Genomic DNA, 15,624 nt, shown 5'->3' on the forward strand with positions numbered 1-15,624 from the left:
GTAAGGTATATCTAAAATGCCATCTATAAATCTGCTAATGATACAACCATTGTTGATAGAATCTGAGATGGAAATGACAGGGTGTACAGGAGCAAAATATGCCAGAGTAGCTGAGTGGTGTTCAAACAACGACCTTGCACTCAATGTCAGTAGGACAAAAAAGCTGATTGTGGACTTTAGGAAGGGTAAAACGAAGGAGCCAAACCAATCCTCAGAGGGATCAGAAGTGGAGGAACTGAGCAATTTCAAGTTCCTGGGTGTCAAGATCTTTGAGGATCTAAACTGGTCCCAACATATTGATACAGCTATAAAGAAGGCAAGACAGTGGCCATATTTCATTAGGAGTTTGAAGAGATATGGTTTGTCACCTAAAACACTTGAAAACTTCTGTAGAAGTACCATGGAGAACATTCTGACAAGCTGCATCACTGTCTGGTATGGGGGTGGGTGGGGGGGGGGGAGGATGAGAGGGGCTACTACACAGGACCAAAAGGAGCTGCAGAAAGTTGTAAAATTAGTCAGCTCTGCCTTGCGTACTAGCCTCCGTAATATCCAAGACATCTTCAAGGAGAGATGCGTCAGAAAGGTGGCATCTATAATTAAAGACTCTCATCACCCAGGACATGTCTTCTTCTCATTAGCACCATCAGGAAGGATACACAGAAGCCTGAAGACACACACTCAGTGATTTAGAAACAGCTTCTTCCCCTCTGCCATACGATTCCTAAATGGATATTGAACTCATGAATACCACCTCACTTTTTTTAATATAATATTTCTGTTTTGCACTATTTTTAATCCTACTATTTAACATATATGTATATGCTTACTGTAATTAATTTACTTATTTATTTTTTTCTTTCTGTATTATCACGTATTGCATTGTACTGCTGCTGCTAAGTTAACAAATTTCACGATACATGCTGGTGATAATAAAACTGATTCTGATTCTGTTAAAGAATACAAATGTCAAACTGACACTGTATGATTTACTGTGGAATGAAATTACAAGCGGTGAATATTTTAAGCCTTACAGTTTAATTTATTGAAGAGCTTATTAACTCAGAGAAGATTTTCAAGTTTCCATGTCCAGTTGTATTGAATTCACAAAACCAACATAAATGAAAATAAAAACAATTCATGTTTTCTTGTCAATCAATCACTACTAAAGTCATGTGCAAGACCATTCAGTTATATGAAGATTATCCAAAGATTTTTGACTATGTGTGCCACATTATGAGTCAGTAGATTACTCTACTAATCTTGTTAAATTGCCAATTTTAAGCAGCAGCTACTGAGGGATCTTGGTAAACTGATTTGGTATCTATCTACCCAAAATTGCAACAAAGCTCTAAGCACAATTTTTCAAACTTCTAGACCATGAAATTCAAGCAGCAGAAACTAATACTTTATAAATTTACAGTGAATGTCAATAGAGGGAATTTTCATGAGCTCTCCTATTTTCATTGCCCAGACTCATTGATGCTTGTGGCCCCGCAGGTTGTTGTTTAGACCTCCCTAAATTATGCCATTATTTCTCAACACTCTAACTCTTTCGAAATTCTATCCTTGAATAACAAAGGCAAGGATATGAAACCTTTGTTGTACTGGTTTAGGTCTATGAGATGCTTATCTTTATAAACAAACCCTCTGGCAAAGCTAATTCAGTTTTAATGCTTGTCTCATGCTGATTACTATCTGAAATGCACACCAATAGAATGCAACATAGCGCAAGGGAGCAATAGAAACAAGAGAAACTTGCCTCTGGAAATTTGCAATTTTGTAACTGAAGAGCAGAGGCAAGTTTATCCCTAAATTAGAAACAGATTTTTTTCAATCTAGCAGTCAATTCATACATTTCTCCTCTACTTCGCAGTTGCAGAAAGGATAAGGAAAGACCATTATATCAAAGAGTTGCCTTGACTGCATCAGAAGGTTCACTTTCGATGTGCACTAAGTAGAACTGTTAAATGATATAAAAGTAATCTTCAGGCAGAAAAAATCTACAAATAAACTCATGGAGTTGCTTTCCATAAGAGCACTGAAATAGTAAAATTGACGCCTTGGATGGATTCATGTTATTTACTAAATCTGAAGGTGAAAAAGATTAGTGATTAGCTTTATTTGTCACATATACATTGACATATACAGTGAAATGAATGGTGTGCGTCAATGATCAACACAGTACAGGGATGTGTTGGGAAAGCCTAATAAAATCAGCATCAGAGATATGCAATAAATTATGCATTAAGTGATTAACAGACTGAAATTGAAACATTAAGAATTTATCACTATGAAGGTAGGGATAGGGCTTTTACTGTTACTTTTACAAAATATTTTTATTAGACAAGATTATAATAACTATCTAATTCTATTGTTAATAAATTTGCAACTATAAATAATTAAACCTCATTATGGATTTATTATTTATTTCAACAATCCTTATCAAAGAATATTCTTTCTCTAATCTATTTGAAGCACATACCTTTAAGCCTGCCCTAAGTTATCTTCATTTGGAATTCCCCCTCCAGTTTCATGATACAGCTTTTATTAATATTGTTACAAAGTGCCCAATAAATTTTCCCTTCTGCAGTATCAATTAAACAGAACATTTCTTTAAAATAAAAGTTCAGAAGCATAAAGTCATCGAAAATGTGTAAAGATTATTTGACCTCCTATACTGAGACAATGAACTTTCATTGCAAATTTCTTCTAAGTGTAAAAAGGGTTCCCATCAATTAACAAATAGAACATTAAAATATTCTTAACCGGATCTGTTATTTGTCTGTAATAGATTTTCTGATCTATGTGAACCACCTTATTTAGTATAAACAATATCAGGGATACAGTATACCTTTAGGTTTTGCCATGCAATTTCCAAAACAAAATTCAGCAGTATTAAACAGTTTTAAAAATGCCTGTATGCAGAAACCAATCAAGGTCAGGAAAGTCTTAAATTATCCTTAATATAAAGAATGGCCACAGGAGGGTGACTGTTGCTAAAAAAAACAGCATTCCAACAAGGAATCTACCTAGTCGAAAGGAGGATGAGTAGATCGGGTGCGGCCAAATATTGAGCGTGCAGCTGAAGTGGCCTTTGGCTCATTCGGGACCTCTAAACGTTGAGTGAATGATTAAATTAAATTTGTGGTTACCTTGATTGATACTAAACAGGGGCACAAGCATCAGCAGGGATCAAATATCCTGATGGCAGATTATTTCTTAATTTTATTCTTCCCCATATAAATGTGTGCATCAGACATAAGATTAGCTATTGACTATTTTGTGATGATGTCAACGGTTGCCAAGTCTGACTGGGGGTATACTTTCAGGTATCATTGTATGACCTCCTGACTCCAACGACCTGGCCCCTGAACTCTTTGGTCACCCGACGAGTCTGTCCCGTTGTAAATTGCTTTGCTCCACCATCTGGAAATCAATAAGATTGTTCATTGTTAATCTGGGTGATTCTTAACGATTAGCCTTTCAATCCCCTGTCTCATATTTTTCGGGCTTGTAAAATATTCAAAGGAATACTTGCTTTCTTTTAAGTTTTCATCAGTGCCCCTAGTCACTTGTCTGGAAATTCCAGTGCAATGATGGAATATTGGCAACTCTGCCTTTACTAAAGTTGAATTTAAACTCTTTCATGGGATATGTCCAATAGATCTATCACTGCACAACATGTACAAAGTAAGAATGAGCATACTGCTCAGAGTGATTGCAAAGCTACTTATGCGTTCATTTATATTCTCTTTACAGAATAAAACCTAAAATGCATAAAACCAGATAGAATAAATCTTAGGTTAAATGAGTGAGGCACAAACAGTTCAATGTCAAGAGAAAGAAAATATGGTTGGAATGGCAAATGCTTGATTTTACTAACAAGTATATCTAACACACCACCTAGTGGAGGAAATGCTGGCTTCTTTACAACAAAGTATGTTGTAAACTGAGCAATTCTCAGTTTTGGAGCGACAGGAGATGTTGAAACGTGGAACAAGCAAAAACTGCTGTAAGTCTCTGCAGTCTCCAAGAGGATTCTGGGAGGCAGAGGCAGCATGCGCGAGCCTTGTGGTGAGAAGGCTGAGGGGCGCTGGCCGATGTTCGATTCCACTTTGTTGATTAAACTTCCATCGTTCACCAATTAAAGTGATGAGGGAGATTGAAACATCGAGGTGAATGTGAAAGGTGTGTGCCAGCTTTCTGCCTTTTGATCGCTGGTGGGATCACTCTGCTACAGAGAGGGAACAGCCTGTGTGAGAGAGGGGGATTGGGCGGGGGGGGGTCAATGTTTCTGTTCTGTTTTTGTTCACCTTTTTGTGCAGCGAGGAGGGATTTGGAGATTGATGATTGTGCTGTCATTCTTTTCTTCCCTGGTTTCATGGCTCTCTGGAGAAGAAGAATTTCAGAGTTGTATACTTTGATAGTAAATGAACCTTTGAACCTTTGAAGTACTCTAGGTCAGGCTGCAACTGAGGAGCCAAAAGGATGATTGGCACTTTGGGTTTAAACCCTGCATCAAGACCGAGTGTGTAGAGGGTGGATGGAATCAGGTAGGGGAGGGTGATGAGTCTGGATAACAAAGGGTGGGGTGTGGGAGGAAAAGGTGAAAAAAGGAAGAGAGAGGCCCTGAGTGATCTAGTGGGAATGAAAAAGAAACACAGGACAAGTGGGTAACCTGCAATTGGAAATATTGAATTCAGCTAACATCCCCTGTGTCCCTTTCCCATTTTCACTGGCCCAGCCTGAGTCTCTTTCCTTTTGATCTCCTTTTCAAAACTGGAAGATTGAAAAGATTGGAAACCGGAAGATTGGGAAAACCTTAAAAAGCAACAAAGAACAACAAAGCAAGCAGTAAAGAAAGGGGAGCTAGATTATGAAACTAAACTAGCACAAAATATAAAAACATAAAGTAAAAGTTTTTATAATTATATAAAACAGAAAAGGGTGGCTAACGTGTACATAGGTCCCTTGGAGGACGAGAAGGGAGAATTGATATTGAGTAATGAGGAAATGGCTGAGGCATGACTATTTTGTGTCAGTTTTCATGGTGGAGGCGATGTTTTAACATGCCAAAGAGAGATGGTATGGATGTGATGGGAGGTGAGGACCTTGATACAATAGCTATCATTAAAGAGATAGTGCTGAGGAAACTTGCGGGCCTGAAGATAGATAAGTTCCCTGGTCCTGATGGAATGCATCCCAGGGTACTGAAAGAAATGGCAGAAGTTATAGTAGAGGCTTTGGTGATAATTTACCAAAATTCTCTGGACTCTGGGCCGGTCCCAGTGGATTGGAAGATGGTGAATATCACACCACTGTTCAAAAAGGATGTAGGTAAAAGGCAGGTAACTATAGTCCAGTTAGTTTAACATCTGTAGTCAGGAAAACGCTTGAAGCTATCATTAATGAAGAAATAGCGAGACATCTGGAAAGAAATGGATCCATCAGGCAGACACAGCATGGATTCAGCAAAGGCAGGTCCTGTTTGACAAACTTACTGGAATTCTTTGAGGATATAATGAGCGCAGTGGATAGAGGGGAACAGATGGACATTATTTACTTGGATTTCCAGAAGAAATTCGATAAGGTGCCGCATAAAAAACTTATCCATAAGATAAGGATGCATCGAGTTGGGGGTGAGGTATTAGCATGAATAGAGTGTCAGTTAACTAATACAAAGTAGAGAGTTGGGATACATGGTGTTACTCTGGTTGGCAATAAATGGTGAGCAGTGTGCCGTAGGGGTCAGTGCTGGGCCCACAACTGTTCACGACATACGTTTACCATCTGGAAGAGGGGACCAAGTGTAATAAATCTAAGTTTGCTGATGACACTAAATTGATTGGAAAAGCACATTGGGCAGAAGAGATGGAGAGTCTGCAGAGAGATATAGATAGGTTAAGTGAATGTGCAAGGGTCTGGCAGATTGAGTACATTGCTAATAAATGCAAGGACATCCATTTGAAGAGCAGATTGTTATTTAAATGCTAAAATTTGCAGCATGTTGCTGTGCAGAGGGACTTGGGAGTGCTAATGTATGAATCGCAAAAGGTTGGTTTGCAGGTGCAGCAGGCTATCAAGAAGGCAAATGGAATGTTGGCCTTCATTGTTAGAGGGATTGAATTTAAGAGCAGGGAGGTTACACTGCAAAAGTGCAGGGTACCGGTGAGGCTGCACCTGGAGTACTGCGTGCAATTCTGGTCTCCTTACTTGAAGAATGATACACTGGCTTTGGAGGCGATGCAGAGGAGGTCCATCAGATTGATTTTGAGATGAGGGGGTTAGACTGTGAGGAGAGACTGATAACACAAAGTAATCTAAATAAAATAATCTGTCTACACAATGCGTAGTAGAAGGAAGCGGAACCATGAGGGAGGTGATAGACAGCTACTGCCATGATGAGGCTAAACTCAGGTTGGAGGAGCGACACCTCATATACCATCTAGGTAGTCTCCAGCCCCTTGGTATGAACATAGAATTCTCCAACTTCCGGTAATTCCCTCCCTCTCTCTTCCCCTATCTCTATGTCACTCTGCCCCCTCTCCCAGCTGACTATCACCTCCCTCATGGTTCTACCTCTTTCTACTACCCATTGTGTTTTCCCCTATTCCTACTTCACCTTTCCTGCCTATCACCTCCCTGATTCCCCTCCCCCACCCCTTTATCTTTCCCCTTACTGGTTTTTCACCTGGAACCTACCAGCCTTCTCCTTCTCACCCTCCCTCCACCTTCTTTATAGGGCCTCTGCCCCTTCCCTCTTCAGTCCTGATGAAGGGTTCCGGCCCGAAATGTTGATCGATCTTTTCCACGGATCAACACCGATCAAAGTTGCTGTTGTTTTCTGTTGTGTGCTGGGGCAGCAGGCCGAGGGTAGCAGACACCTACAGAATCAACAAACTTATTCGTAAGGCCAGTGATGTTGTGGGGATGGAACTGGACTCTCTGACGGTGGTGTCTGAAAAGAGGATGCTGTCTAAGTTGCATGCCATCTTGCACAATGTCTCCCATCCACTACATAATGTACTGGGTGGGCACAGGAGTACGTTCAGCCAGAGACTCATTCCACCGAGATGCAGCACAGAGTGTCATAGGAAGTCATTCCTGCCTGTGGCCATCAAACTTTCCAGCTCCTCCCTTGGAGGGTCAGACACCCTGAGCCAATAGGCTGGTCCTGGACTTATTTCCTGGCATAAATTATATATTGCTATTTAACTATTTATGGTTTTATTACTATTTATTATTTATGGTGCAACTGTAACAAAAACCAATTTCCCCCGGGATCAATAAAGTATGACTATGTCTATGACTATAAAGTTGCTGGTGAACGCAACAGACCAGGAGGCATCTCGAGGAAGAGGTACAGTTGATGTTTCGAGCCAAGACCCTACGTCAGGACTAACTTTTCCACGGATGCTGCCCGACCTGCTGAGTTCCTCCAGCGTGTTGTGAGTGTTGAGGAGAGATTGAGTCACCTGGGACTGTACTCGCTGGAGTTCTGAAGAATGAGAGGAGATCTTACAGAAACATATAAAGTTATAAAAGAGGTAGATAAGATAGAGGCAGGAAAGTTGTTTCCTCTGGTAGGTGAGACTAGAACTAAGGGACATGGCCTCAAGATTCGGGGGAGTAGATTTAGGATGGAGAAGAGGAGGAAATATTTTTCCTAGAGATTGGAGAACCTGTGGAATTCTCTGCCCAATGAAACAGTGCAGGCTGTCTTTGTAAATATATTTAAGACAAGGTTGGATAGATTTTTTTATAGTAGGGGAAGTAAGGACTATGGGGAAAAGGCAGGTAAGTGGAGATGAGTCCATGGTCAGATCAGCCATAATCTTATTGAATGGTGGAGCAGGCTCAATGGGCCAGATGGCCTACTCCTGCTCCTATTTCTTATGTTCTTATTAGATTCAATCACTTCATGACCCTGCCCCTGCACCTAGAGTCATTAGCCTCACCCAGCTACTTGTGTTGGCTTATCACCAATATATCTATCTATCTTGGTTTCTTCTACCTTTGTTCACCTTTCCTCTCCTGTTCGCCCACCTGATTCCATCTGTATATCATCCTTCCCTTGCCTGGTTTCACTTTCACCTACCAGCCTCTGTCTCACCACCATCCTCTCACTTCTAATTCACTGGCTATCTTCCCGTTACACTTTCAGCGCGGATACAGGGTCTCAACCTGAAACATTGACCATCCCTCTGACTCCACAGATGACGTCCGTCTTATTGTATTTTTTGTACAATTGTTATTATTAGTTTGGTGTATCAGATGTGATGTATGTCTGTTTTCTTTTCAATCTGTGCAGATGATCTTGGTTTGTACCAACATACAGATCATGTCAGCACTGACACCACACCAGATTCACGCAATCATCTGATACAATGAAAAGGTGAAACTTGAGAACAACCTAAAGAAAAACAGTGAGAAATTCCGCTGGAAGCCTTGAAGGCAAATAATCAAGCTCCAGGGACTTTTTTTTGTAATTTGATGTAGTAACCATTCCAACTTTCAATAACCTTCCTTTCATTCCATATCTTAAAAAGTCTTCTGCTGGCTGGATCACATCTAGATCCCTTTTCAAAGAGGTTGATGAATCTATGTTCCACAGCTGTCTGTTCCAAAGGTTATCAGCCCTGTAAGAAGCAATTTTTGCCTGATATATTTTGAATTCTTTCTCTGTAATATAAGTATTTATTGGCTATCCCTGGATCCATAATGAACCTTGCATTGGATATTATCCATATGGCCAATTTTGGATGGTAGTCTTATTTGCAACCTACTACTGACGTCAAAAAAAAGTAACACGAGGAAAAATAAATAGTAGACCATTGTTGTTTCCAATCTTCCCCAAATAGGTCAAATTAAATACCACCCAATCAGAATGCACTATCTGGAGGTGCTCAGTCATGTCCTCTCTTAGTCAAATTCTTTGATGAAGAAAACATCAGTCACTTAAATCTACCCAATTACAAAGAACACTAAGCCACCAACACACTGGCCTTCAAGTCTTCAAGATTCCATGCTATATGAGGTGACTAAAACTGGGACTGTACCCAAGACAGTATCTTAAAATTCTTACCAATTATATTTTCAGTCTTGTATTTCATTCCTTAATTAAAAAACCTATATGCCTCCACCAAAGTCATTTTAAACCTGCATTTTAAATAGGTCAAATATATTGCATTGAATTTATCAACATTAAACAAAATAAATCACCAGTGCAATTGCTTCGGTTTTCATGTGTGCTGAAAATTAAATAGGTAATGGCACTGAGATGGGGAATTCTATTTTCTCTTGGCAATAATCTAAACAGTCATTTTTGGATTGGCCATCTATTTGCAGCTTGACTTTCTATATCAACATAATGAATGGAAAAGAAATACAAAGAAACTAAAAAGTTATTTGATCAATCCATTGTTGTCTACTTTGTAGCACCAGACCAGCAAATGTTAAAATTACTTCCAAAGATTGCACTACTGTTGTCTTCATAAAAGCAAAAATAAATTTGGTAAAGAGCAAAGTACATTGTCTAATGGCCATAACATAGAGCAATCATAGTGACCCTCAACACAAACACATGTAACCAAATCATACTTCAGTGAGGAATCCAAGCATGAATCCCACGGATTCAGGTTACTATCAAAAACTGGAATACTACCTTCCAAAAATTGCAATAAATTTGCTTTGACAACACCTCCATTTTCAAAAACACATGTGAGAATCTTCCTTAGTTGCTGTTCTTCTTAAGTGACTATAAAATATATTACCAATAATCTGTAATGCAACTAGACTGCAATTCATATTAAGCTAATTATCTTGTACACCTCCAGAAGGTTCTCAACAGTTCTTTTCTCCCCATAGGTGCTGTTCAACCCACTGAGTTCATCCAACAGGTTGCCTGTGCTAGAGAATGTGTAAATTGAGTAACAAATGCTAACATGCACCATTGTTGTCCCTCAGGCTGTGCTTTGAGATGATATGCCAGTAAACAATGATTTAAATAGGCAAAATTCTTCAACCTCTGATATCCATTTTGTTGGTGCACAAATTCTGAAATGGACACATCACTTTGAGAAAATGATTAGGAAATAATAAAGGCTGCAGTTTCAACGTCATAATAGTGTTGACAAATTTGCCATGAAGTTTATGATGGCTTATTGGAAGTGGGTAGAGGTTTCTGCCTGCAGGTTAATAATGTCACTGAGATGGCTGGAAGTTTTGTTCAACTTATTAAAATGTTTTGAAGTCAACCTAGTGAATAGATCCTCGGTAGGTAAAGGGCAAATAATGCGGGAAGCTGATTCGAAAAAAAACCGTAGCAATTTAAAGAAACAAAAATTTCCTGTTGGTGAATGAAAATCAAAAATTTGCAAGTCAAGGAAATCTGAAAAAAAAGCAGAAAGTACTTGAATCACTTAGCAGATCAGATGGAATCTATATAAAGAGAGAAAAAAGGTATTTATATATTAAAGTATAAAATAAAAATTAGATCAAGACATATTAAGTTTACACTAAAAATCACATAAATAAGTGTATAATATTTTAACAAAAGTTTCATGCTATTTTAAATTCCATTTTGTTTGCATTATTTATCTGGGGGATTACAATCCAGGCACATAAACTTCAATTTGGGATTGGAAATGGAATTGTCACATGTACTGAGATATTGTGCAAAAATTATCTTCCAGATTGTTCATACAGATCAAATTATTACACTGAAGTAGAACAAGGTATAAAATGCAGAATAAACTAACAGCTACAGATAAAATACATTTCAGATAAATATCAAATTGCATAGTAGATTGTGAGGTTAACAAGGTAAATTGTGAGATTAAGAATCTATCTTATTGCACTAGGGAACCACTTAGTCTTATAACAGTGGGGTAGAAGCTGTTCTTTTCTTGAGCCTGGTGGTTCATGCCTTCAGGTTTTTGTATCTTCTGCCCAATGGACGAGGGAAGAAGAATGTCCAGAGTGGGTGACATCTTTGATTATCTGGCTGGTCTACTGAGAAAGCAAGACAAATAGATAGAGTTCACAGAGGAGAAGCTGGTTTCCACGATGTGCTGAGCTGAGTACGCAATTCTCTACAGTTCCTTGCGGTCGTGTGCAGAGCAATTTGCTAAGCTGATATGCATTCAGAAAGAATGCTTTCAATGGTGCATTGATAAAAAACTGGCAAGGGTCGAAGGGTCACGTCGAATTTCTTTAGCCTCCTAAGGAAGTGCTGGCAAGTTTGTTTGGCCATGGTATCAACATAGTTAGGCCAGGACAGGATATTGGTGATCTTCTCTCCCAGGAACTGGACCTCTCAACCTTAGAGCCGTTGATGTAGACAGGAGCTCCACCCTGCATTCTGAAGTCAATCGTTCAATACTTCCATTTAGTATCAGAGAAATGTATGCAATATACATTCTTAAATTCTTCTTCATAGACATCCACAAAAACAGAAGAGTGCCCCAAAGAGTGAGTGACAATTAAAGCGTTAGAACTCCAAAGCCACCCTACTCCCCTGTCCCACAACCAAGCACCAGCAAAACAAACAACCATTCCCCACCCCCAGCCGCTTCCACAAAAAAGGCATCAGCACCCTCTACCCACCAAGCAAGCAATAGCAAAGTCCCCAGTAAAGAGCATGGTCAGAAGTACAACAAAAACTAATCGTTCCCCTGACAATTTGACATGCCACGGGTTCTCTCCCTCCCTAATAAAGGGAAAAAGAGGTGCCCCCTTTCACAGCGAGAGTGGGGACAAAACAAAACAACTCGCCAATTTACGGTGTTAAAAGTCTGTCACACCGCTCTTTTTCCTGAGTAATGTGACCCAAGAATTGGCAACAAACTCCCAACCACCAACAAGAGAGAGGGAAAGCATAATTTGCCGAGTACAGAGCCTCCGACAGCTGGTCTGCTGTTCCAATCTTCCATTCTCTCCCGTGACAATTCAGTTGGTGGCAATGGCTTAGAATCAGCCCAGCTACAGGGCTACGAACACTCGGAACCCCAAAGGTGCACTCGTCTTCTCGCCTGCCTTCTAGGGATATCAAAAAGCAGCCATTTGTGAGCCCCTGGCAGCAGGTCCCACCACCACAAAGAACTGAAGTCTAACTCCAAGTCAGGGTCTTCAACAGAAGATCTGAAAGACATTAGAGGTAGAAATTAAGCTGTTGTCGTGGATGAACATGAAGGAGTCGCAATTTAATACCATCGTGACTTCACCTCCGTCTATGTCAACGACCTGCTCTTCAGTTTTGCTACTCATTGTGGGGAACGGTCGTTGTCATGACACCATGTTATTAAGTTCTTTATCTCTTTCTGTACTCCAGCTCATCATTATTTGAGATACGGCCCAATACGGTGGTATCACCTGCAAACTTGTAGAGTGGAATCTGGCTATATAGTCATGAGTGTACTGGAGGAGTGTAGGGAGATGGGGATGCAACTTTGTGGAGCATCCAGTGTTTATAGAATAATCATGGATGACATGTTGCTACCTATCCTTACTGATTCGTTTTTTTAGCTGAAGAGTTTGCTAGCCAGCAATTGCACATCTTTACACCATTAAAAACTCACTTAGAACTCACATGCAATGAATTATAGCAGTTTCAGGATACTTATAGTAAAAACTGTTCTCAAATGCCGAAGACGTGGCACTGCTGGATTACATCAATTATATTAAATTGGTTTGCATCAATGGTGCTGAAGTAGAGATGGTTGAGAGCTTCAGGTTCCTAGTTGTAACAACGCAAGTTGCTCGCACTGGTCCAATTACACACACTTGAGATGTCATGATCAAGAAAGCACACAAGCACCTCGCCTTTCTCAGCAGGCCCCAGAAATTCATTATGTTCTCATTGACCCTCACCAATTTTTATTTAATCAGAATCAGATTGTTATCACTGACATATTGTGAAATTTGTTACTTTGTGGCAGTAGTACAGTATAATATATTAAAAATACTGTCAGTTACAACAAGAAATATAAAATAGTAAATAAGTTGTGCAAAAAGGAAACAAATAGGAGGTGGGATTCATGGGGGGTTAAGAGATCTGATGGCTGACAGGAAGAAGCTGGTGTCTCAAGTGCGGAGCAAGGGTGGACCAAGATGCAGGACACAAACACGCTCTGTAGGGTTAACTAAATTGAGTTTATTACTTGTTACAAGGAGAGCAAAGCGGAAGCAGGAGTAAGCATAATGGACAAGGACTCAGGCCCTGGACTAGGCTGGGACTCGAGGTCTGGGCTGGGACTTGGACACGGACCTCGGAGCTTGGACTTGATACTTGAACCTCAGGAACCAGACATGGACTTTGTACTTGGGACTCAGACACAGGACAAAGAACACTGAGCCGGGACTCCTCCTTTGACACAGGATATGGAGATGGGACTCCTCTTATTCATTGGACAGACTCAGACACAGGACATAAAACACTGAGTTGGGACTCCTCCTTAGACACAGGACGGAGTCGGGACTCTTCTTGACACAGGGTCAGACCCTTCCAGGGTACAGGGCCGGGACACCTTTTAGACGCAGGACACGGATACAGAGACCACACAACGATAGACAGTACTATACCTGGGCACAAGTACGCTCCAAGCAGTGGCCAGCTCTTGACTCACCCCGGTAGGTTAACTTTAACGGACCCACTCTGGCAAGGGAAGGTGACTTGCTGGCACTAGCTTCGAGAGGAGACTTGGCTTGCTCCAGCCGGAAACTTAGTTGGCTCCGGCCAGATGACATTGGCTCGACTAGCTTCGATGACTTCGTGAATGCTCCATAACGTTCTCGCGCCAGACGGCTGAAGTCGGAGACTTATAAACTGCTGGTTCAGTTGAGAGTAAATTGCCTTTAATCACCAAGCCCGGGGAACATGGGAAAACAGGGAATTAAAGGGAAATAGGGAGTCAACGGTCCGGATCATAACGGAAACAAAGTAAATATAAAGGGAACCTGATCCGGACCATGACTGCTGGTGCTAAATTATTGAGTATGTGTTTTCAGGCTCTTCCACCTCTTCCCTGATGATAGCAATAAGAAGTGAGCACATTCTGGCTAGTGAGAGTCCTTAACGATGAATACCATCTTCTCAAAGGATCGCATTTTGACTAAGTTCTCATTGGTGGTGAGGCTAGTGCCCATGATGCAACCTACCGATCCTGTGCATTGGTGCCTCCAGGCCAGACAGGGAGGCAACCAGTCAGAAAATCTCTCCATGGTGCATCTGCAGAAATACGGGTGCAACAGAGGGAGCATCCTATCCAGATGCATTATGGTTCTGTATGGCAACTGCTTTGCCAGAGACCACAAGAAACTGCAGCAAGCTGTGGACACAGCTCGGCATGTCACAGAAGCCAGGATCCCTCCCCACCACAGACTCTGCTTATGTTCCTTGCTGCTCAGTACAGCAGCCAGCATAATTAGAGACCTCAACCACCCTAGACATTTTCTCTTCTCCTTCTTCCCATCAGACAGAAGATAGGAAAGCTTGAAAGCATGAATTACAAGGCTTAAGGACAGCATCCATCCTGCTGTTATAAGGCTATTGAATGGTTCCCTAGTACAATAGGATGGACTCTTGACCTTTTACAATTTATCTCATTATGACCTCGCACCACATTGCAACCTTTCGACTGCACTTTCACTGCATTTTGTTATCGTTTTATCTTGTACTACTTCAATGCACTTTTGTAATGAATTGATCTCTATGAAAAGTATGCAAGGCAGGTTTTACGCTGTACGTTGGTACATGTTACAATAATAATAATAATAAGACAATTTATATCTTAATATAATAATTTACAGGTCTGAAATTAAAGACCTAAAGTGATGAGACTTTTCAAGAGGTAAAGAGATTGGTGGGAGGGAGGTTGATGAGGCAATGTAAGCATGTAAGGGCTATTTTTACCTCATTCCTTCTCCTTTAAGATGTTGATATGCTATAATTGAATAATAAATTAGATATCCGCAAAATGCTGAAGTACAATTAACATAACACAATTATGGTTTGATGTCACCATAGGGATCATAATTTATTTGCTTGAAGAATTTCTATGGAGATTCTATCAGATGTTTTCCAAAGTTCTGACCAGTGACTGAGAGGGCTCTCATAAAACTGAAGACAGGGATTGCCTTGAACCATAGGGAGAGGAGCATGGAAAAATGTCACCAGTGATTTATGCAGACCCAGGTGACTTCTTTCAGTTCATCCATAGAACAGCTTATTCTTCTTCTCTTATGTCTTTTCTTTCTTTTCAAGGTGGTTGGGGGTCTATTAGAGTGCGTGATATTCAGTTCAAGCTATAATTCTTCACAAGCGATGGGTTTTCAGGCCGGCTGTGTGGTCCGTTGCTTCTCTACCTCCAGGAATGGCCTGGAACAGCGGCCCTGTTGATGACCCCATGGTTCCTTGCAGGTGTGGGAGACTGAAACATCGAGACAGCAGGTGGTGTGTTTGCTAATCGCTGGCTGCTTTTGGAAGAAGATCCCTGTACTTGAGTGATTTCTCTCTCTCTCTCTCTTCTGATGGAGAGTGAGATCCTGTCGGTCCTCAAGATGGGGCTGGCGGCAGTCCGTGAAGAGGTGATGTGGAAGATTGTAAGATTGAAGCAGCGAGCT

The sequence above is a fragment of the Mobula hypostoma genome, chromosome 16 (assembly GCF_963921235.1).
Source record: "Mobula hypostoma chromosome 16, sMobHyp1.1, whole genome shotgun sequence".
Lineage (NCBI taxonomy): Eukaryota > Metazoa > Chordata > Chondrichthyes > Myliobatiformes > Myliobatidae > Mobula > Mobula hypostoma.